General features: G+C 37.5%; 1 protein-coding gene across 3 annotated transcripts in view; it reads right to left on the bottom strand.

Annotated features, from left to right (window-relative positions):
- Positions 1–23759, bottom strand: part of SYNPO2 (synaptopodin 2) — a 103143-nt gene that overhangs the window by 60569 nt on the left and 18815 nt on the right. The gene's annotated exons all lie outside the window — the stretch shown is intronic.

Genomic DNA, 23759 nt, shown 5'->3' with positions numbered 1-23759 from the left:
GGCAAGATGTTGCACTTTAGTGAGTTTTAAAGACTTTGTCCAGACCAGGTCTGAGACACCCTTATGTCAAAGTCACATTTGAAAGTGAGACTTTACACCTAGGCTGCTTCATGCCTAACTTCAGGTGTCTGTCATGTTGATGTCAACATCTAATTAGTTGTCTAGATACCTGTATTGTCAAAGACTAAGTCTTACTTTATCCTTAAGTAAACACTCACGCTTCATCAAATCAATGTATTGACTAGACCTTCCTTTACTATAAGGCTTGAATACAGGGTGGGATTTTAAAGACTTGTAAAGCCCTGGCTGTTCAGAAACCCTTGAGTCTCAGCCTCTTGACTTCTGTTGAAATTTCAACTCCTCTATTGTTTGCATGCACACAAAGTTATACCCTTTCTACACAGTAGTATAATGTATTTTAAACATCTTTCTTTAATGCAACAATACCAAAGACCTGCACTCTAATTCCGTGTTATTTTAACAGAAAGCTTTATTGCTAGTACAAAGTCTAATTCTCCTTAAGAAGCAGGTGAGATTGGGGAAAGCCCCCTTGGAAGAAAACAGCAAAGGGGCTTCCAAGTCAGGTGGTATTACAGGTGGCTTATTAACAGAAGCTAAATTATTCCCTCAATGGCTGTGCCCAAAACAACAGTTCTGCATTCTTGGCTCTCTTCTAAGGCAGCAGAGGGCAGTGAGTCAACTACACACAAAAATGAAAATGTCCCATCATAGGAAGACAATTGTTCTCTGTCCTTACAAACACGTTTCCTAAGTCATTCCTAGTCAGAAATATCCCATATAGGGCTCACAAAATAAATTACAGTTCTGAGTATATAGCATGCTAGTTGTTGGGTGGTTTTGTTTTTACTTACTAGGCCCAATACAGCCACCATTAGATTGGTTATATTTATTTTAAAGTAACTGTTACTGCATTACCAGAGTTCTGTTTGCTATCTTGCACAGGTATTCTAAAACCATCCTATGAGTTTTTAGTAGTTGTCTTGATATTTTGCAAAAGGGAAGAGGAATGAGGCAGAGACAAAAAGACAGACAAATGAGGTCAAAATTAACACTTAAGGGAAGTAGTACTGAAGATAGAAGAAAAAATCTGCAGCTGGAGCTGGATGACTTTTTTTGTAGTTTTCCATAGCTGAATACTTTTTGATGGAAGTGAAATATGAACATCACAAGCAGTTTGGTTGAGGGGAGGGAGTTTAAAAAAAGAATCTTTTTTTGAGACTCTTGCTCATGAAAACGTATTTCTTCCTCCTCCTGCCCCCAAACTATTGAGTTTAAAACTCAATTTTCCAGAGAAGCAATATCTTTATGGGACGTATTCAAGAAGCTGTATTAAGACATCCTGAAATAAATTCTGAGGAAGGCATATCCTCATTCTAAAACATTCTTCATATTGCATATTAAAATAATTCTTACTTGTTCAGACAGAACCATTTTCATATGTCTCCATATGACTTTTATGTTCCTTTAAAAAAAAAAAAAAAATTATTCATGACCGTGTAAATCTGGCTGAGGTAAATGTTCCTATGGAAGGGGGCAGGAATTTGTGCTTTTTTGCTGTTGGGGCGGGGGGGGGTGGTATTTTCCTGTTTTAGTCCTCACTGAGTTCATTGTGACACAGCAATTGTTGTGCTGCTCTGTCTTCTCACGTGTTCTTTGATGTAGGGAAATAAGAATTTTTCATCAAATCTCATTAGGAAGAAAAAAATAATCTTGGAGTTGAAAATTGGCTATTATCATTAAGGATAGGTCTCCTGTGAGTTTTGCTATTTCCTTGCACAAAGCATACCACATTTTATTTTAGTAAGAATTCATCTTTAATTAGAAATCTGCTAATGCTGAGCTCAGAGAAACTAGTGAAGGGTTTTTATTACAAGCCTTTTGAGTAATTCATTATTTGTCTGGATGCACTTTGCACGGTTAAATCCTCTTGAAAGCAATATTTTTCAAGAAACTTTAAAAAAATAAAATTCCACTTTGAGAGCAGAAGGGTATTTCAAACAGTGTCATAAGTGTATGTCATGGACCTAGTTCTATGACTTTTTCCATTAATTTAGTGAAGCAATGGCATACAGATATAAAACTTGCTAATGATAGTCTGCTGGGTGTGACTAGCATTATAGAAGAGCCAATTTCAAAATCTGCCAAATTGAAGACAAAAACTGAAATGGTATAATTCATTAGAGTAATGCAAACTGTTCCACATGAGAAAAAGAATTAGTAAGACAAGAAGAGTACCTTGCTGATACCAGTTCTGCTGCAAAGGCTCTGGAGGACTTTTAGTGTGTTCCTAAGCTAAATATGTGAAGACTGGGGTTGGAAGGTTTGCTTGTTTTTTTTTGTTTGTTTTTTTCCTTTTTTCCTTAGGGGAAGAGGGAAACATGATCCTGGGCTGTATTAATAGGACAGCCCAATCTATAAAACATAGGAGGCAATTATTCATCTTTCTTTGGCCCTGGGAGCACTCTGTCAAGTTCAGAAAGATGTACGGAAATTGGCTAGAGTCCAAAGGAGAGCAGCAAGTATGCTAAAAGAGTTAGAAAGCATGACCTATGAGGAAGCACTGGAGGAATTCAGTGTTACTCAGGTGTGGGGGGGTTTTTTATCCCCCCCCCTCTCTCTGTAGAGATGGGAGGGAGCACATAACCTTTTCACAGCAGAAGACTGGTATAAAGGAGACAGTGCGGTTGTTTCTTCCTGTGCATGGGCTGAAAAACAACAAGAAAAACTTTGCAGGAAAGAGTTTAGGTTTCTATATGAAATATTTCTGAGGACAGTGAAAGACTTAATTACCTTAAATGTTCTGAAATCTCCTTCACTGGAAGACTCTGGAAGAGTTTCCTTAAACTTCTGTAGCAATGGCCTAAGATTATTTAATCCTCAGGGCAAGAAGCTGGTTTTCAGTGGTTCACAAGTGAATTTTTTCTGTAGCTACAAGTCCTAAATCATGATGATTGCAACAAGTCACAAGTGTTGTTAGCGGATATGGCGTGGCTTCACAAAGAATCAGTGGAGTGTGTAGCTGAGGTGCAAGCAGCCCCGCATATCTATGATCAACACTAGCAACCACCATCTAAATCCCTTTATTGGGGGGGAAAAAACAGCCAGGAGGCAAGTTCATAGGATTAGAAAGGTCTATGCAGAGAAACATATCTTGAGTTGTACTCTGAACATAGCCTTGTTGCATCTTAGACACTTTTCTTGAGGAAAAAGTGTTTACTTATAACATCAATCATTGAAAATGCCAACCAAAAAGCTACCACTTTTCCTCTGTGTCCCGGATAACAGCATAAAAGAAGATAAATGCATACCTCTCCGGAATAATTTTGCACAAAGCTCTTCAGACTTTGTAAGGTCCAGAATGATTCTTACAGAAGAAGGCAGCAGCCAAAGAAGAGAGTGTGTAATGTGATCTCTACTATTCTGTTTTGTTCACTGCAGGAAGCTATATTCTGTGCTAGAGAGGATTCTGTAACCATTTTACAAAGATGACTACACTTTCATTAGCAAATTTGTCAGTGACTATAACAATGTCTAGTTCTTATAAAGACAAAATTAATAATAGGAAAAAGAATCGCATAACTCCCAGTGTTTGAATTAGAATCTTTCGTCTAGACTCTATTGGCAAATTGATTTCAGATCGCTTTTGCTATTGGGAATGTAATTACCTTTTAAAGTATGGCTAAGATGAGTTAAGTAGAAGAATGATTTAATGAACAAGTGCTTCATTTCTTTTATGCCCAAATCATATCTAATACCAAGAATCTGGAATGAGTTTGATCTCAGTCTAATCCCCTGCAAATGCTTGTTCACCTTGCAATTGGAGAATATTTCAGCATTATGAGTCATCTTTGTTGTAGTGGCCCCACACTAAAAGAGCAGATCAAGACTGAAATATTGAGGAGAAAACAGGCACACACAAAAAATCTTTGGAAAGTCTCTTGTTGATACTCTAATGATACATCAAGATGTGAGAAGAAATCAGAATGCTTCCTGGCATGGGTTACTGAAGGTCAATAACTATTTCATTTAGCACTGCTATTTACTTGATTGATTACTGTGTCTAAACCTCTCTGAGAAGCATTGTACCATAACAGCAGCACTGGCTTCCTATGTAGACTGTCTGGTACCAAAATAACATGAGACTTTTCTTTTAAAAAAAAAAAAAAAAACAAAAAAAAACTACTGATGTTTGTAGGTGACTGTATCTGCGTAAACTAACTTCAGCTCTGAGCAATAAGTTTTGGTATATTATGTCCCTGCCCCACAAGTATGCACAGATGCATATGGGCCATGAGATGCTAAGATTCTTTCCCTGTAACTATTACACTAGTTATAACTAGTGTAGAGATTTAAGTCTCTTCCAGCTCTGTCCTCCAAGTTTTAATTACTCCTGATCATTAATTTCTTCCTAATAGGGACAGGTAACAATCCATGTATTTAGGAAAAAGCACCCCATTTAACAGGGAGAGGGGAGCATTTGTTACACACAAGACAATTTCTTACACACTTTTAACATTCACTGGTAGTCCAGCTAAATATTTGTTATTAAAACGTCTTCTCAAAATCTTTTGTAATAAATGGAGGAGAACTTATGTTATTTAGATGGCTAGCAGAGTTGGCTTAACTATGTCAGTTGTCATTACAAAGACCAGCAGTTTCAAAAGTGATGTGTAAGCACTGGAAATACTAACACTTGGAAGGGGGGGAGGGGGGGACACAAAACAACAACCAAAACCCACTACAAGTAGTAGAATGGAAATTCAGTTTCCTGGCCAATTCTGACAGTGTTTTATTTTTGCCTTTCTAGGCAATTTTCCTCTTCTACTGGGCATGATGGTAGCTTCAGTATTCAGTGATACCATTTTCAGAAAATCCTAATCGTCTTGCTTTTAGAGATCTCAGTCCTGCTTGGATTACTCTGAGTTCTTCCTTGCCTTATGGGATATTGTAACAAGAGGGAATACCTGGAAGCATGCTAGGTTGTATGGATTACGTAGTATTCATAAAGCTTTTCTGCTCAAATCCAAATTCTGAGGAAGATGAGGAAATAATTGACTAAGCAGAACCCACACTAGGCGTTGGAGCTAGTTATTCCTGCTGATAATCTCCATCGGACTCAAGGCTCTTAGACTACTTTCTCTGTACCTCTGCTCCTCATTTTTCTGTAAGTCTCAGAATGCATGATTACCTGTGCAAGCCACCTGTCTTTCCCTAGATATCTGCTTTCTGGTGGGTTTCTGCTTATGTAAAAAATGGCAATTAGTCATATTTCAGTACCTATTTCTACCCAGCAACATGGGAGAGAGCCAAATGGCTGTTTTTAACCCTATTTCTAGGCAAAATAGTTCAGACCTGAGTTCAGTGCTCCTCTCTTCCCCCACCCTATTGTTCAACTTGATCTTGGAAAGTTATTCCAGTCCTTGAATACTGGATTACAGGAAAAAATACTGTCTAAACAGAGTGCCTGTACCATGCATAGATCTGCAGTTCCTACCATGGTTGTCTCTGGAGCTCTTTCTAGAGATGATTTTTCACTGCAGAGGAGAATTTTAAAGGTATAGGGAAGGGTTCTAGCTTTGTCCTGTATTTCTGTTGGAAATAGGGAAGACGGGGATAATGGCACCTTGTTTTGTTTTTTTGTTTATCTGAAATAAGCCTATTCCTACATGCACACACATATCCTGCCCTTGCAGAAACTCTGCAAGTGCATGTGTAAGTAAATGAGAGCAATGTCATGAAGGCAATCACCCTATCATCAAAGATGAAATAAGTTGGTATGCAGAAACGTTTCCATTCAGAATACAAAGGGTGTTCAATTATAAATTATCTCAATGTCCAAAGGAAATATGAAAAGAGCAAGCCAGTTTTGGCTGTTCTACAGTTACTATGCTTGCAAGAGCTGAGAGTGAGTTCTTCAGGTTGTAAACTGAAAAATCAGAAGAATCATTCCACTTTCTTCTGGAACAAAGTTTGCTCTTTGAACTTCATTCTTGCCCACTGCCACATTCAAATAGGATTAAGTGAAAAATCTTAGCAACGCAGATATTAGCAAGTTTTCTTGGAATAAATCACTTTCAGTAAGAAGCATCTGGTTCTCAGTAAACTAAACTATGGGAGTAATCAGAAATGAGATGACATCTTAGAGCAGGGCTGTATCTTAGTGTAAACAAATCACTCCCCTATTTCTTTTGGAACTCTGCTGTCCCAAGCTAGATATGAGAACAACCAAGACTACCATTAAATTTCACAGTATGAAAGTCCCTTAAAGCAGTCTACTGGGAAAAGTGGGTCTGAAAACCACTGGCTTTGTCTCAACCTAAGCTATTGGAATTGTGATGAATTAAAAATGACATCATTCTAATTTTAGTAGAGTTTTAAGTAGAACTGTGAGAACTCAGAAGAGGCTAGAACTTGCTTGCTCATAGAGAAATGACTGGGGGTTTTTTGTATTAAACTTTTTCTTCAGAGGAAGCTTAAATTAGATGAATATTAATTAGGACATTGGCACACATCCCATGATCTCTTCTGCAGGTATGGAGATCATCGAAGAAGGTCAAAGGGCCAATTATGCCATTCTCTTTCTTAGTATGGCCTGAGATATAGGACTTTGCAGTGCAATTCCAGCAGGGACCTTAGCAACCATAAGCAGTTTCCTTGCCTGGTATGTGTTCCTCTACAGCAGATTGCACCCAGTAAGTAAATGAGACATCCTATTCCCTCATTAGATATTTACTTAACAGTGGCAGAATGTAAAGGGTGAGAAGTTGGGTTTGTCATGCAGAGCTGGAAGGAGCATGGCTGTAGAAGCCATATGCAAAGCAGAAACCCAGGAAAACACATGGCAAAAGCAATATCTCTTCATTTACCAATCTATGTAATGGCAGTCATAATCAGCCATGTATAGGAAAATGCTCCTTTACTCAGTTTTTGCTTATGGGAGCAAACGCTTCCCTTGCTTTCTAGTTTAAGCATCTCTAGCTACATTTTGTTGAATCGGCAACTTTTCTTTTGTTGAAAAGTAATGAGTCAACCCTATAACAAAACATTCCTCGCTGTTTTTCCTTCTGTTTAGCTGAAGTGTGCAGGCTTGTTCTGCAAGCATGGAGTTCAACATTTCCAAAAGCTAAAGGTCAGCCTGAAGTCTCACAGCATACTTACTGTACAAAAGCCAAACAAGAAATGCTTTGGAGAGCATTATCTTAAAATATCAACATAAAGTCACTTCAATCCCATGTATCTCATGCCCTGTATCTTTATATATATATATAATATGTATATACACACACAAAGGATGATATTAATATGAATCCCTTCCTATCATGGAATCTCTAAATAACATTAAACAGGTCATTTTGCCAATTCTTCCTCTCTCCACCAAAATAGGTGAGATACCACCTATTAGGTGAACTTATAGCATCTATGTTAGCTGTTTTAAACAGGTTGAATTTTTATTTAATGTTGAAGCTATTTTTCTCCTCAGACTAGATTTTGCCCTCATTTCTTTTGTGATGTGCTCATAAAGTAAATAATTAGATATTATAATACTCTACAGTGAGAGTGGATGGTCTTAGCAGCACTACCTGTCCTGTATAATTCTGTTATTAGCGAACACACCAGGATCTCCTGAGCCTCAAAGGGGTGACTTAGCCTCATGATAAAGATGCTTATTGACTTTCTTTTGCCTGCTTATGACTGCTTAAAACTACTAGGGAGGATTTCTGTGTAAAGTAAATGTATATAAATATGCACGTGTGTGCACATCCACACATGCTTTCTGATGACTGCAGTTACTGCAGAAAAGTAAATGCTTCCAACAAATCTGCTTATAATTGGACTCAGTGTTGATCCTTCCAAAACTGGCTGAAAAATAGATACTACTTCCTATCAGAATTATTCATATTCTGCTGTGAGAGGGTGGGACTCACTGTTTACTATACATAATATTCTTCACAATAAGTTGAAAATGCTTGTGCTACCAATAGAAGAAACATCCCTTAAGTAGGAAAACTGTACTGAATGCATCTCACTAGTACTTGGACAATGTTTAGTGAAATGGGAAATTCAACAAGAGAAAGCAGGACACCAGGAAACTGTTGTCTAAATATGCTGCAAACAAATGGGATTCAGTCTGTTTGGAAACCTTGTTCCTTAGGGTCCTCTAAAACTAAACAGAAGGAGATGAATGAATAAATCATGCCAAGAACTAAAGTAATTTGGGAAACTTTAACAACGTTGTGTACAAAAGACCTCCTCAGCTCACTAGTGTTAGGGGTTGTTTTTGTTTTTTTTCCTCTCCACATAAATCAGATATAAACAGACTTGCAATTTGGGGAAAAGCTAGTGATGGTTACAGTGGGAACAGAATCCACCCCATATACAGCAGTCTCACATTCAAATTAGAGGTGTATAAACTCTTCTTTCCAAACTTTTGTGTAAGCTTCCATTTTGATAATTTTCAAAACAAAAACAGCTGTAGTTAACATTACTTGTTGCCTCTATTTTCATATGTAAGTGACTGCCCTTTTGGTATTCAGTAGTGTTAGAAATAGCAGTGCTGTAAGTTCCCCGAAATGATTTTTTCCAGATTTTACGCTCAGCAATACTCAAAAGTCTGTGTATGCAAGGAACTACTGAGACTTCAGCTGAAGCTTCAGGCCTTTGAGTTTGTCATCATTACTGTAAAAGATAAACTTATGATTAGGAAATAAAACATACTGGCCCAGATTTGTGGTATAGTGTCCATGTGTAGATCTACAGGTAACTAAGATTCAGCCACAGTTTAGACTGCCAGCCAGCTGGCACGATTCTAGTTCTCTCTGGTGTAAAATCACTAGATGAACTTTAGAGAGAGTGACACTTGTGTAAGATTAAGGCAATCTTTTTATTGTGCTTTACATCTATATTATCATTCCAAAGTTTAACAAGACTCGATTCTTGTTACCTCTTCTTTTTCTCTGAGGGCATTCGCAGTTCCCTGCATGTGGCTAAAAATGCTGCCTGTTACCATTTTAATGTTGTTATAACGCTTTTTACTCATCATATTCCTCTACTGCTAAGAAGTCCTTCACTCGCTTCTATTTTCCTGGGTTTTTTTGATGTTTATCTTTTGTGGGGGTATGTTCATGCCCAAGGTATCTTGTTATCTATTTTAGTATTCAATAATAGATTATATTACATGACCTTAGCTTCTTTAAATTTTAACCTTTGTTTCCTAGAAACAAGAAAAGAAAACAAGCGTGCCTTAGTATGGCCTAAATCGGAGAAAATGACTGGCTTATTTACCAGGTCTCTGAGCACGGAGTCTCTAGGTGCTTGATTTGTTCTAGCTTGGGCTAGGTCTACGCTACAAAACATTGCTGGCATAGCTCTTTTGGGCCAGGAATATTGAGGGGAAGAAAGAAAATTTTCCTCCCTGAGGTAAGCACGCTAGGATATCCTGATGTAGACGTAGCTATGATGTCCTAAGACTTCTTTCAGTGGCTTAGGTTGAGTTGTTCACAGAAGGTGCCTCGGTGCCAGAGAGAAACTTGGAGAAATCCACTGGTACAAATGTGCTGCAATAGTTATGAGGGCAGCTGTTTACTGTCTCCTGCTCTTGGTAAAAGGAGGGTTTTCCCAAGAGATTCCTAGTGCAAAGAGGTCATGGATACTATTGCCACTTTGCTAACAACACAGAGCCAGCTGACTGCTTTCCTAAGCAACTGATGGGGCTCGTGAGTGGCACAGGACAGAGGAGGCTTACGTGGCTTAGAGCTTACGCCTTACTCATTCGAGTTGGAGAGTGCTTCAGTCTCCGGGACTGGTAACACGGCACTGTAGTTAACACAAGAAAAACGGAAGAAACCAGCATGCTCTAAGGGGTGGGGGAGGGTAAGATGACCCAGGCTCTGGCCCTGTATTATACAGAAGAGAGGTGGTTGTTCTCACACAGAAAGCAGTAATACCTGTGCAATGAGCTCCTTAGTGCTTAAGCACAGATGGAAAAGAGGGCCAACACATAGATCTAAGAGCAATCCCTATTATAAATTTCCTTTCTAAAGCCTAATTAGCTCCTAGACAAGAACAGTCTTGCAATTCTGCATATACATTCACCTCTGGACTTCCCAGAACTTCCTGTGTAAGTCAATGGTTTCTCCTAGGTGCTCCTACATGCAGAACCTCTAAACTGTGCGAGACCTTGTGTTAAGAACTTGTGCGCATGAACAACAAGCTAGGATAGCAAGTTCTGTGGGACATACAAAATGAAAAATTACGACATTTAGTTGGCCAATTTGGACTTGAGGACTGAGCCTATGAGGAAAGGAGAAAGTAAACTAATTTTCTGTTAATGAAAAAAAAATGTATCTAAATTCTCCAGTTATGTTTGGAAGTTGTGTGTTATAAAAATGTGTCTACAAGAATATGTAGACTGGTAACCCAGTGGAACAGACTGACTGGAGTTTGTTAAAACAAGGCATCTATAGGGAATATAATTCTTGCATGGGGTCATTGGAGGGATTATCATTTCTTAAAGAAGCTGTAAATTGAAAGTAAGCTGGAAAAGAAGCTGAGGCTATTTTAAGTGGCACACTGATCAAAGGAATATATTATTTTGTGGTGTGGAGTTCTGTGCATTAATCTACCACTGAACATTAATAAGAGATGATACAACCTTCCTTCTATTGTTTTGAAGAAGAGACAATATGAAATAACCATTGTAATTCTTAAGAGTGTTGTTCCCCCCCCCCCCCCCCCGGTCTTTGCTTCTAAATGCTATGAATGGAAACCTAGACTCATGGCAATGGTGACAAAGCCCCAGCTGGGTCCAGGTTTTCACTACAGAAACCTGCCATTTTGTTGTTGTCACTGGGACTCAGCATTTCCCCAGTGGTCTGGTGGTACTTATTCTCTCCTGTTCTTTCTCCAGTATGTACAGAAGTTTAACACTTGAAATCAATTTAGCAGATTAAATTTAGAACACAAGTTATGATTCCCTTGCAAAAGGGAAAAAAGAGCTTTGCATTTTAGATACTGAGATGATATACTTATGGGACTGGTATAAGAACTATCACCAGTGTTAACTTGTATGGTCTCATGGTCATATGAAATTTCTCAGTTTTGTGGCAATAGAATCCATATAAAGAAATTTTGACTTCTGTTTAATCTATTTTATGTTTCACTGTTTCACAGGAATGTAATTATGTACAGACTGACAGTGTTATATGCTGCGGTTCAGCCACAACTATTGTTATTGCAAGTCATATACTACTTCTGGCTGAGAAGGTAAATAGGAATCAGGATCTATTAGTTGTGGAGTCTGCCCCAAAAGAACCAAAAAGCAAAACTACCAACAATTTTTGAGGAAAGTATTCTCTCATATACATATACACACCATAACAGTCCTTGTTCTGTTGACTGCTTATTTATATTTTCATAGAACATGCATGTATGTTGCATGAGTATTCCACAATTACTGCTCTTTAGCCTGTGCAGGAAGATACTTGTTTTATGAGGACAACTAATGCTATTATTGCTTAAGATAACAAATAATATGATAAATTAATATGAGTAGCTTTATCTTGTATTTAGAGGAAAAAAGTAAATATCTTATGATACTTGTTCATCATTTAAATATAAACTCTTAAAATATAGGTAGCTTTTATAGCTTTACATTTCAAAGTTATTAGCACAGCTGTGAAAACTTAAGTTTTGCCTTTTGTATATATGTCTATGTAAACAGGTCATATACTTGGAAATTCACACTGACTTTGAATGAACTGAAACAAATCTCCTTGCAAAAATTGATTAAAATTGCTGTTTCACTTGGTTCCACACAAAAGCTAAAGAAAAACAAAGCAATCTCAAGTTGTTTGAAACTGAGCTTAGATTCTTTTAGCTTGCTTGTTTGTGTAAATATTTGTGCTACTATATGCTACCTCGTATGAAAGTCTGCTGTGGTTATTTGGCATTCCTTCAGGTGATCTCCACAGGAACATTTGTTTCCCACAGGGAGTGGAACCACAATTTTAAAAACAGTATTAAGTTGCTTTTTCATTTTTAAAGGTTTTTTTCTTCTTTTTTTGTCTAGAATTTAACATTCAGGCACAGTTACTAGCTCTTTATACTGATGGAAAGTTGGTAGGGTTGAATTGTTTTCCAGGGCTTGTAATGAGTTCATGTCTCATAATTTAATGCACCAGAAGTATTTTTGCAGCTAGAATTTGAACTATTAGAGGATCAACTGATTTTATACAGTGTATTGTAATCATAGTGACAGCATTATGCTTAGTAGTTATTATGTGATTAATTTACGTTGAGTCTTGTGGATATTTAGCACTTCACAAATGCAGATGGATGATAAATCAGAAAATCTCTGTTTTAGTGTTTCATCAATATAAAAAATTAAATCTGCTGTCTTCATCTTCTCCTTTGAAGACGAGGATTCCATGTCTGACAACTTTCATGCAGGGGAGTTTAAGTTAACTTCTATGGCTGTACCTAAATATATTTAGGCCTGGAAACTTTATTCTACATACTGTAATTAATATACAGTGGTTTGGAAGTAGATTATTTTTGCATCTAATCATCAATTGGTATCTACTCTGAAAGTCAGAAAAGTATATAACTGTGTTATTTGGTACTCTCAAGTAAGAAAATGGCATTCAGCATTACAGTTGTTGTTTCTGGCTCTTAGAAAAGTAATACATAAGATATTACAATCATGTTGGAGGGTCATTTGCACGTTGTTTCATATTTTTTATACTCAATCTGGCTTCTTATTGAAAGTACTAAGTATTCAACAGTGATAATTATGAGATAGAATTGGGGATTTTCTGAGACAACTTTAGAAATGCTTGATTTCTTTATCTGTTGAAACTTTAAGTGCTAGGTAGGGGTTTTTTTTTTCAGAATGAGAAAAGATGGATAGAAAGACTCATGTGGATATGAAAAGTAAAGCTGGCATTATTAATCAATTACCATGAGTATCCCATTGGACTGAGTCATCTCCAGTGGGGTTTCAAAAACTTGAATTAATACAAGGCCTGTATTTGATCAGAGCAGCTGCTTTACAAGGCAGGAAAAGGGGACTGGGAATTTAAATGGGAACCACAAAACTATAATCACTAAACATCTTAGCAACTTTTAATAAACTGTATGTTAAAGCTTGATAGAGCAAGAAAGGGGCCAAAACAGCAAGATTTCTTCTGATCTCTAATCTCTAAAATAGAAAGAAGCCAGTAGTGATGAAGGTAATGATCACTCACAGGGAAAGAGAATTCAAAGTGTGATATGTTTTTTGGAGTCATTTATGTGGGTTTCAGGGAACAGTATCACAAGGTTAACGTGGCTAGGGCTGTTACTTGTCTTGTGTTGAACAGTCCTATATCTTATTCTTTGATCTTGTCTTAAAATGGGTAATAAATCCAGCTAAGTTCCTGTTTAATGAGTATACTGTTGCTAGTGGTGGAAGTTGGGTGCTGCTTTATCCTCCCCTCTTTTTTTTTTTTTTCCTTATGAATCCTCCAAATTCCCCAGGGAGCTTTGTGGTTTTTGCCCTTGCATTCTGTTTCTTTTTCTTTTCCTCCTCTCCTTTCTAGCCAGCTACTTTTGGGAGGGGCAAGAATAGCCACTGACTTGACTGTATGATTTCATCTCCTTATCACCCCAGGGAAGATAAAAGGCAGCTTACTTCTGAAAAGAAGGAGAGTGGGAGAGCACTTCACATAGGAAAAGATTCTTTTGTTCTTGGATTTAATAGGAAAAGGACTCTGCTCCTCATTCAGGAAGGACACTTGTGATTGTAATAATTATTCTCGTTGACACCATGTATATTTGATGTTGTGGGAGAGCACAGAGGAAGCTCTCTACTTTTACTGAGACAACACTGAGAGGTTCCTTCTTGCCTAACTCAAGTCACTAGTCGGACAAAACTTAACCCAGGCTCCATACTGTCTCCTCTGTGTGATGGTCTCGTGTATGAAGTAAACCAAGAAAGAGCAAAATGGACTTTCTTTGCTCCTTTCTGATACTGAGGTTCTCATTCTCTTTATGAATGCTAGAGTTTTTCTGTTTTATTCAAAAATAGAACAATTTCATTACAAAGTAGAAAGATAAACTGGCCTGTGGATAGAACAAACCTCCTTACAAAAGGGCTATTCTGTAAAGAAATAAATATGGCACTTTGTACTTCATTCTTGATCTTGTTTTTGATCCAGCTCCTAGTGTATTTCTCAATTCCTTACATGGTTTGGTGTTTGAATTGTGATTACAGAGACAGTATTTAAGAAAACGTGACAAAGATGAGTTAGTTGTTAGTCTTAGTAAAGACTTTGTGTGTTTGAGGAAAGCAGGCAATACCACTAGTGAGGGGTTACAAAGATGAACTTTTTTTCATATGGCTTTAATCAAATCTGGGATGTCTGGAATTAAGGGTCATCACCCTGCGAGGCACCTTGAGAAGAATTGCTGTTTCAAATAAGGCCATTGCTGACATGAATGTGGACAGAAAGTTATGCTTTGTTAGAAACCAGGCATAACAACCAAACCAAACAAAACCAGAAAGCAAACCCACATATCAACAGAATATCTCAATTTATATTTTACAGTAATTTATAGTACATTAAAAAAGGAACATTGTCTCATCGTCGAAGAAAACAAGAAATTTACCTTGTTCAAGCACATCTAATATGTTGTACAGTAATGATTCCCAACAGTTCTGTAGCTAAACCATACTTGAGAAAATTGGCAAGACTTGTTCTCTGCCATGTGCTTATCCTGCTCCTAAAGTCTGCCGCAGTGTCTTCCTTGCCTCTGCTGCCTGCAGCAATAGCACTGAGACTGGGCTAATAAATCTGGTTCAACCTAACTGAACGTATCCAGCGCTGTTCTCATGTCCCTCCATTACACTCCCAAGTACTCCCAGTTTCAGGACTGTGGTACAGATGCCTGTGAACCAGCCTCACATGGAACTGCACAGACCTGACAGACTTGATTCACTGACACTCCACAGTTTGCCTAGCTTTATAAAATACTAGACCTTCTGTGGAGAACCACACTTCGTTGGGTACTACAAACATCCTCTGAACCCCTCAAATGACCTCCTCTGAAGACATTGTAGGTGGTTGACAGGTCATGGTGCATTGCATCCTCTCAGTTTAAAGTATTTTAATGTGAAGTAGATAAGTATTAATCAAAACTGAATATTTAGTTGATGGTAAAGGAAACACATATGAGTTAGATATGCTAGGAATCTGCAGGATTTGGATCTGAAGTTAAATCTGCCATTGTTTCTGTGCAAGTGATCTTGGGCAGTGTCAATATTAATTTTTTGGCTTTGTTTTTGGAAAAAACAAATGAGAATAATGTTAGATCCTCAGAATTCATGGTTTTGATCTATGATTTTGCATTCAACTTTGTCTTCTGAAAGAAAAAAAAAAGACATGTACAGCTTAATACAGTGTAGTTTTACCAGGCCATATGTAACTGTTGCCTAGCTATCCTGAGTACAAACAAGCAGTGCATTTGAGGCAAGCATAATTTTGTGTGGTGGGAAAGGTTAAAATGTTGTTCTGGAAGACTAAAATGCATAGATGAAAACAGGTTCTGACACATCATTCTGCACCATTTTGGCACAAAATTAGCCTTGCTTTTTGGCCAAAAATTATATCAAAATTGTTTTAAGACTGAAAAAATATACTCTTCCAAGGAAGAAAAATCAAAGACAAGACTGCAGTAAGACACAAGGCCAGCCCTCTGTGTAACGCTTCTAGCAAGCTCTATGGTATCTGGTTGCTTGTGGAAAAAGGATGGTTGTTTTGCAAGGACAGCAGCAGTTTCCCTCGCAGTGACCACAGGTGAGCTAAAAGCAGTGCAGCTAGTAGGTCTTCATAGGGAAACTTCTATATGCTTTCCCTGCTGCGTCCTTGTGAGATTAAATGGAAGTTTTACAGAGAATTGGAAGCCTCAGGTTTCCAGTTTGATGTCTAAATTGAATGATTTAATGATAAAGGAAGAAGCTAAGAAAGGGTGAGGGGGAAGGAAAGGAACTAGGTGAGGCTGAAAGGTACACATTTAGGTTCATTTGAATCTAAATCTCTAGCAATTTGAGGTGGAACATCTAAATCTACCTTTTTTAATGGAGCACAGCGAGAAAATAGAAGGAAATGGGCAAACATCTTCCCAGTATTTCCACTTACTTGTGAGGGGAATTACTGTATGCACTTGGTTAATGAGTCCCCAGCCATGCCTAGGTCTTTGCTCTTTATGGGGAATGATGTTGCCAGTGGTGGTGTCGGGCAGCCTGTCCAAACTGTGCTTTCCCTCCAGTGTGTGCTGCAGATGCTCTGGCCATGTGAAAGCCAGTGGCCTATGTCATGGGATGTCGTAGGCCTGACTTCTGCCGAGTAGCATCATGTTCTGAATACAAGTGCATAAACACTGTGGAGCAAATCTGGGGGATCTTGCCCTCCAAACTTAGCTGCGCAGGAGAAATTGTAACTTTTTTCCCAGAGCATTGTATACAGTCCAGCCCTTCCAAACTGGATGTTCAGAACATTTTTGTTGTACAAGAATTTGATGCACTGTCTTTAAATTTATATACATTACTATTGCATATAAATGTACTAAATCAATAATCCTAGCAAATTCTGTCTGCAAAGGTATTGGCCAAGAGACTGCTTTGAGTCTAACAGACTCTTTGCAGTTCTCCTTACAGACAAGTAGTGAAGTGGCATCTGTGACTACATTTTAATACTCCACTTGGAATGGAGCCTATTGTCATTTTGGATCAACTTGCAGTTACGTTATCAGACCCAAAGCAATCTAAACAAAAAATTTCCTAAATAGGGCAAGATGGTTACATCGGTTAATGCTGTAGAATTCAATGTGCTGTAGATTGCCAGGATATGAGTATATTTTTGTTTTTACTTCTTTGCCAAGCCTAGTTAAATATTGAAGCATACTGTAATTGGGTATTTTTATTTGCAAAGTACCACAGGTAATTTTTCCTGGGAATTGGCTACTTTATTTGTGTTTCGTATAAACTCTTTCAAAGATGTTTGGCTGATGGTTGTTTGAATGCATAAGACGTAAGCTAATCCCATAAAATCTTTTATGTGTATATAGTACTGTTCTGTGACTTGAATGGTTAAGCAGTGTATGTATTGGGCCATAAAAATGCTTACATGACTGTTTCTGAAGCTGTTTTGGGTAGTGGAGGTGGGGGCAGAAGTGATGTTAGAACTGTTTTAGAAAAGCCTTAAGTTTATAAAAACCAAATTGGGCATTTCTTCAAAGCTATCTCAACTATACAGATGTGTTCTCGTTATGCAGTCCAAATAGTTCTCTTAGACCCCCCACCCGCTGGCTGAAGTAAACTTACTCAGCTGCATAAATGAAAAAGAATGTCATACTGAGCATCTTTGAAGGCTTGTGAACCAAGTTAATCTACTGTCATTATCATTTATATCTTCTTGTGCAGACATTATTTGTAGCAAAGTAAATACGTTTCAAATACTGTTCTTCCATGTTTGATAATACTCACAATCTCAAATAGTACTTTAGTTTTCATTGTATATTATCTTCCCATTATCTTAATATAGAACACTTTCTTTCAAATATGCCTATATAATTCTTTTCTTTAGAACACCTAACAGAGGAAGGAAGGAGAAATTAGAAACATCAAAAAAGATGTGTATATTCCAGTCAGGATGAAAAAGTGGAGAAGCACAAGAGAGCTGTTTCACATGGTAGAAATTGCGAAGAAGATCCTTACACCACAGATATTTGATATATGTGGAAGGACATGGAAAAAGGACCAAAAAGACAAGGAGAGAGTAGAAAAGGTAGAGAAGAAACACCCAGTTTAGGAGGTAGTTGGGCCTAAGCAATGCCAGATGTTTGAAGAAAGATTTTTAGACAAAGGTAGGATTATTTAGAAACAGATTATTCAAGGACAGAGGTTGTAGGCTCATGTTTCTATGTATGTAGGAGGAAATATGAGCAGCCCACTGCATGTGCTCAAATCTGGGGAGGAGCAAAAGAAAGGTGAAGGATTTGATGAGGCTCTGAGCAGAAAATGTATTCAGAGCTGATCCACTTAGTACTTCCGATGTGATGAAAGGCACATTTGCAGATAAAGAATGGTAGTTGGAATCCCAGGGCCATAAATATTTACCAAAAAAAAAGTGCATTGGACTCTTTAAGTTTAGATCCTGGCCTAAAATGCTAATATGAGATTATTTTCTTTGGACTCTGAACTTGTCCTACCCCTCATCTGCTCTTTCTTTGCAGTACAACAAACAGTCATTGAAACCAGCTCTTCCACAGGAGCTATTTGTCATAACTCCATTGACAGTAATCATTTCTGCTGATCACATTCATAGAAAAGTTAAACATGTTTCTAAAAAGAATTTGCTGGAACACTACTGGGCCCAAGCTAGGTATTTGGTCCTGGAATCCCAAACCCTCAAAATCCATGAGTGTAAAGTTTTACAGCTATCTGACCCATATTGTGGAAGTCTGAAATGACTCTAAATAGGAAATTTGAATATTATTTCTAACTTTTGGATTTGGGATCCATCTTTAATTCTTTGGGAGTATACAGTTGGCCAGATACTTTTGTCCCTGCTGTCACGTGTTCTGTTCATCAGGCTGTTTTGTGTCTAAAGTAATTACTGCAGTTAAACAACAGGGTTGGAAACTAATCATGCTGTCTCTTGCACTTTTAATTTTAGATATTTTTAGATGTTTCACAGATATGTCTGTATCTTGTATTTGTACTGTCAAAAATGGACTAGATTGCCATTTGGCACTTCTGCTTCTGGCAAGAATTAGGTATTTGCCGGCCCCCATTGGTCGTAACCAAAAAAGGTATTACTATGTATTAAAAAAAAAAAAAAAAATCTTGCAAACGTTTTCCATTTCTACTGATGATTGCAAAAAAGCAAGGAAAAGAACATTTTAAAGTGTAAGCATGGAAGTTTTCCTCCAGAAGAATTAGCTGTCAGGTTTTCTTCCATAATCATTGGTTTAAATCCCAGTGTTCAGACTGTTACCTTTCTTTAGGAATGCACGTTTTGGAATGGAACTTATTTAAGAGCACAGATAGATTTGTTTATTAATTTAAACTAGCAGAAGTAGTTTCACCAATATTGTGTTCTTATGCATACTGAAATACATATTGTCTAGGCCTTCAAAATGCACCAAGTTGGAGTTCTGCTGGTGCTTTGTATAACTTCAGCATCCTCAGCTCCTAGCAACATAAATAATCCATAGGAGCGCTCAAACCTGTAGACTGGAGCACAAAGAGAAGGCAAGGGTAAAGGGAATAGAACTTCCCTTTTCAGTTTTAAGTTTGACCTCTGTCAGACATTTGCTGTGCTCTTAGGAAAACATAAACTAAACCATTGGCCTTTAGCATGCAAAGTTTGAGAATTGTGCTCTGCAAACATTTGTCATTTTGAACCTTTGAAGAAAAGGGAACTCATGTACAAATTCCAGAACAGTTTGAGGAAACCTTTTTTTTTATAGACTATCATTGCACTTTCTTTGGAATATTTTTATCCAGATACAAAATTTATGCTATTTCCCACACAAACCTTTTTAAGAAGCTTTATTTTTTTGTTTCCCACAATTAACTTGGGGTACTTTCATTATTAATTTTTTAAGCAGATATTATAGTATCAGAATACCACTCAAAAACAAAAATACTTTTGAAACAACACTGAATGCCTGTGCTGTCTCTTTAGGGGACACTATTATTCTCTTGAAAATATGACCTAGCAATCACTTGTAAGTTAATGTATGACATTCTCTTAACTATTTTCATGTATCAATATATTTTTTCACTGCAATTTTTACTTGAACATATCTATTTACAAAATTTCCTATCAAACAAAAAGTCTAAGCAGAAAATCTGCAGGAAATTCTCAGGATGCTTCCATTTAAATAAGAAAATCTCTCCATTAAATCAATCAGTAACAACTCAGGGGAAGATAATCTGGAGTATATGAAGGCATTAGCAGACTGTTGGGTTGTATCTACTTGGTTAGGGTTATAACAACTAATAGTTTGGCCAGGATATTTTGAAATCTGGAGTTACTCTTCTAAACAACTATTTCGCCTCTGAGGGGGTCCAGCAGGAGTCCTGAGCAGAAGAGGCAAGGAAGAATATGCTTGTAGTCCTATTTGCCCATGCTGCTGCTTTCCTTTCATCCACAAAGAAACAATGCAATTCCTCAGTCTCTGCAGGAAAATAGTGCCCTGCTGTGCCACCGCCTGGCATGGATCCTGAAAAAGTGCCTGCGTCAGATGCGCAAAGGTGGGCTAAACCCCAAACATATTTGTGTCCTGCGCATGTTGCAACTGTGCAATGCAGAGGCTCACATTAGACAGCACTGATAATACATTATAAAACAAATCTGTGAAAGAGCTGAGTGATTTCTGTGGTCCTGCCCATTTCTGTTTTAAGGGGCCTGTTTATTTTACTTGTTCACTTAGTTCTACTGATGAAATTTAATAGCATTACATGGAATTATCTTTTCCTCTCTGCTCCCTGCCTCTCCCTCCCTCAAGTCCCAAAGCAGCCAGGTCTAGAATAGGCCTTTGAAGAAGTGCAGACCCTGTTTCAGTCTTCTCCGATAGCACTTCCATTGCTACCAGAGCACTCAGTAGGTGAGGAGAAGTTCCCCAGCCCTCCCATTCCTAGCAGCATGACCCCTTAGCCAGTCCTCCTGGCTACCAGCTGTGCAGGCCCCCCCCACTGAACAGCACTGTGGGACACCAGTGAGAGCAACAACAGTTTAACCCATATGTGTTTTTTTGATGTGAAATCTACAAACTACATTTAGAAAAAAATCTATTAAAATTATCCAAATTCAAAAATTCTGTCTATCCACAATCTACTGCAGGGTAACTTAGGGCTGCAGCTTTAGGTCCCTAATCATCAAAGGTACCCTGTAATGTATCAGCAGTGTAAAGTGCTGTAAGCAGAGAGTAATCTAAAATTATAGGGGCTTTCTGGGTTCTTCAAAAACTGAGTGCTTGAGATACCTATGTGAAACCTGTTTGTCTAGAATGTTCTCGGCTGATCATTAGCAAGGTGAAAGGGAAGTGGAGAGCACTTTGAAGCAATTTTTATTTTAATATTCATCTTTAAAGACCGCAGGATATTCCACATATATTCAGAAGAATATTCAAATCCAGTTAGTCTCATGACAAATTGAAATGTTCAGCATTTTCCTCTAAACTTCTTAGGAGTGGGAATTTGGATACATGGGGACAGTCTGGCCAGAATATTGTTCTGTTTTTGCTCTCCAAATGTGCAACTCCCACTGAAATTGCTTGGTCACTTTCTTTTGACCTCAGCCTCAGCTGGAGCAATCTTGGAACAAGCACTGGGGAAAATGTTCCATAGTGCTAGAAGTAAGAGAAATTTAAACAAAATAATAAAAATGCTTTGGGAAGTATTAATTTATACAAATGGCCAATACTGTATGCACACTTTCACATCAAAATGAAGCCCCATAATAACTGTTTGATGTTTAAGGGAACACCAGAATGTGCCTTTGACTACAAGTGATGAATGCAGCAAATTTTTTCACAATATATATGCAGTAAGGAGAAAGCAAATTAAATCTTAAAAAATATGAACACCTTTGTGTTGTGCCTGACAAATAATCATCTTCGTGTAGAGCAGAATAATCATAAATTATTTATGCAGGGTATTCTTTGGACTGCATAGTAAGAAAGTGTCTCGTTATGAACTGACTTACCCTATGAAGTTCTATTTCTTTAGGATGGCCTACAACTTTAAGGCAAAATAATGTTTTTCAGTGTATTGTGTTTCCTTCCAGATGGTTTCTACAGAATCTTGGCAGACACGCTCTATGATTAGCATGGTTGCCCTTCTAATCTCACACACTTTAAAAAGACAAACCATTTTTCTACAAGAGCTATTACAGCCTGTTCAGCAGATCTTTAACTAGGTTGACTATCACAATAAATACAGTATCCTGACCCTGTTGCTTGGAGTTTAGATAAAAACATCTTAACGCTTAACTATTTAAAAAGAGGAATGTGTAGCAGACTCTTATAGTTCAAAGTATTGCGTACAAATTTCTCTTGCTTGAGTAGCAATAGGCAAATAGCTAGTGCTGAGCTTAAAAATCTGCATTTTTCCATGTCTAGCATGGAATACTTGCTACACAGTCAGCATACTCCCTCCCTTACCCAGCTATTGCATCTTGAAAATACATACACCAGCCAGTATTCACTTTTTCTATGAATATTCAATTATAAACCCTATTAAAATTCAGCCTGGTGAGAAATAACACTAGCTTCCCTCCCTTTTGTAAATGAAGGTGAGATACGTGAGTGCTGCAGCACAAAATGAAGCAGAATTTTAAATGACATGTTCACAATCCTCTGTGGAGACTCAATTTCATATATAAAATTGTAAAACCTAAGACAAAGCCTGTAATGAAGGCATACAGTGAGTGCTTGAATACTGTCTCCTACTTTTTGATCGAGCTTCCCTTTGAATGGTACACTGAGCAAAAGCTGAAAGGTATGAGACTACTACTACCATGTTTCCTATGTTATGCCAAGAATTACAGAAGCTGAATCATAAACAATATCAGAAACTTTAAATGGAAGCAGCTTTTTTCTGTCCTACCTTTACCATTGTATCCTTAAACCATCAGGGAAGAAAGTAATACAACAATAATATTTACTTGTAGCATTTGCAGTCTCTAATGTACTCAGCATACTGCTTGTGTGGTTAATGTAGTTTCATGTGAAATAATTTTATTATTTGTGACCAGTTTGACTTACTGTGTTAGGGTTTTGAGGAAGTTCCAAGAAGCTGAAGTACATGGGCAGTAGAAAAGTCACATTATCTGTGCATAGCTAAGCAAGTGATGGTTCCTGAATTTGTTGGTGCTTTCAGCAGTGATCTGAGCTGGTGGGTGTAGGAGCTCGCTTCCAGAGTAGACCAGCATAAAGTAAATGTAAAGTTTGCTTATGAAAGGAAACTTCTAACTCATGGATAGAACTGAAGAGAGGGGTAAATGTTTTATTCTTTCCTGACTTTTTTCCCTCCCTTTTAAATCCCCTATGGAGATTTACAGCAATCTTAAAAAAATTTTTTGAGTTTTTCCTCTTTAAAACTACCCTTATCGTGCCCAGTACAGAATGTAATTGGGTTCTGTTTTATTAAAATCCTATCTGAACTTTTTACATTGTAGCTATTCTTCTCAAATGAGTCATACAATAACCATTCCCAGTTTGTAGCCAGTTCTCCAAAGAAGCAGAAGAAAAAAGAAACAACTTCCTTTTAAGGGAATGAGACCTGTTTGTAATGATAAACCTCTTTCTATTTCTATTTGAAGACATTCTTCATAACCTAAGAATTGATAGTTATAAAAACACTACCTACTTCATTTGGCTTACAAAAGCATTCCTAGCTATAGAACATTGTTTAATGTTAGCATAAAGCATCTGTGTATACGCTGACACATAGGTACTGTTGAAATTACACATGTGTCATTTCAAAGGAGCATCTAGTTTACCAGAAATCTGTAAGACACAGCCTGGAAGTTGTTAAATTTTATTTTACTTAATATTTTAAACAAACGAGTCTAAACAAAGAATATTTGATATTTATGTGGAATGAGAACAGTTCAAGAGAATGTAGCTGTGTAGGTAAGTTACCACAGCAATTTCTGTTAAAGAACTGTATGTTTCCAAAAATCATGATA

This window comes from Apteryx mantelli, chromosome 5 (genome assembly GCF_036417845.1).
Source record: "Apteryx mantelli isolate bAptMan1 chromosome 5, bAptMan1.hap1, whole genome shotgun sequence".
NCBI lineage: Eukaryota > Metazoa > Chordata > Aves > Apterygiformes > Apterygidae > Apteryx > Apteryx mantelli.
The sequence above is the reverse complement of the archived record's forward strand: the minus strand, read 5'-3'. Positions and strand labels throughout refer to the sequence as shown.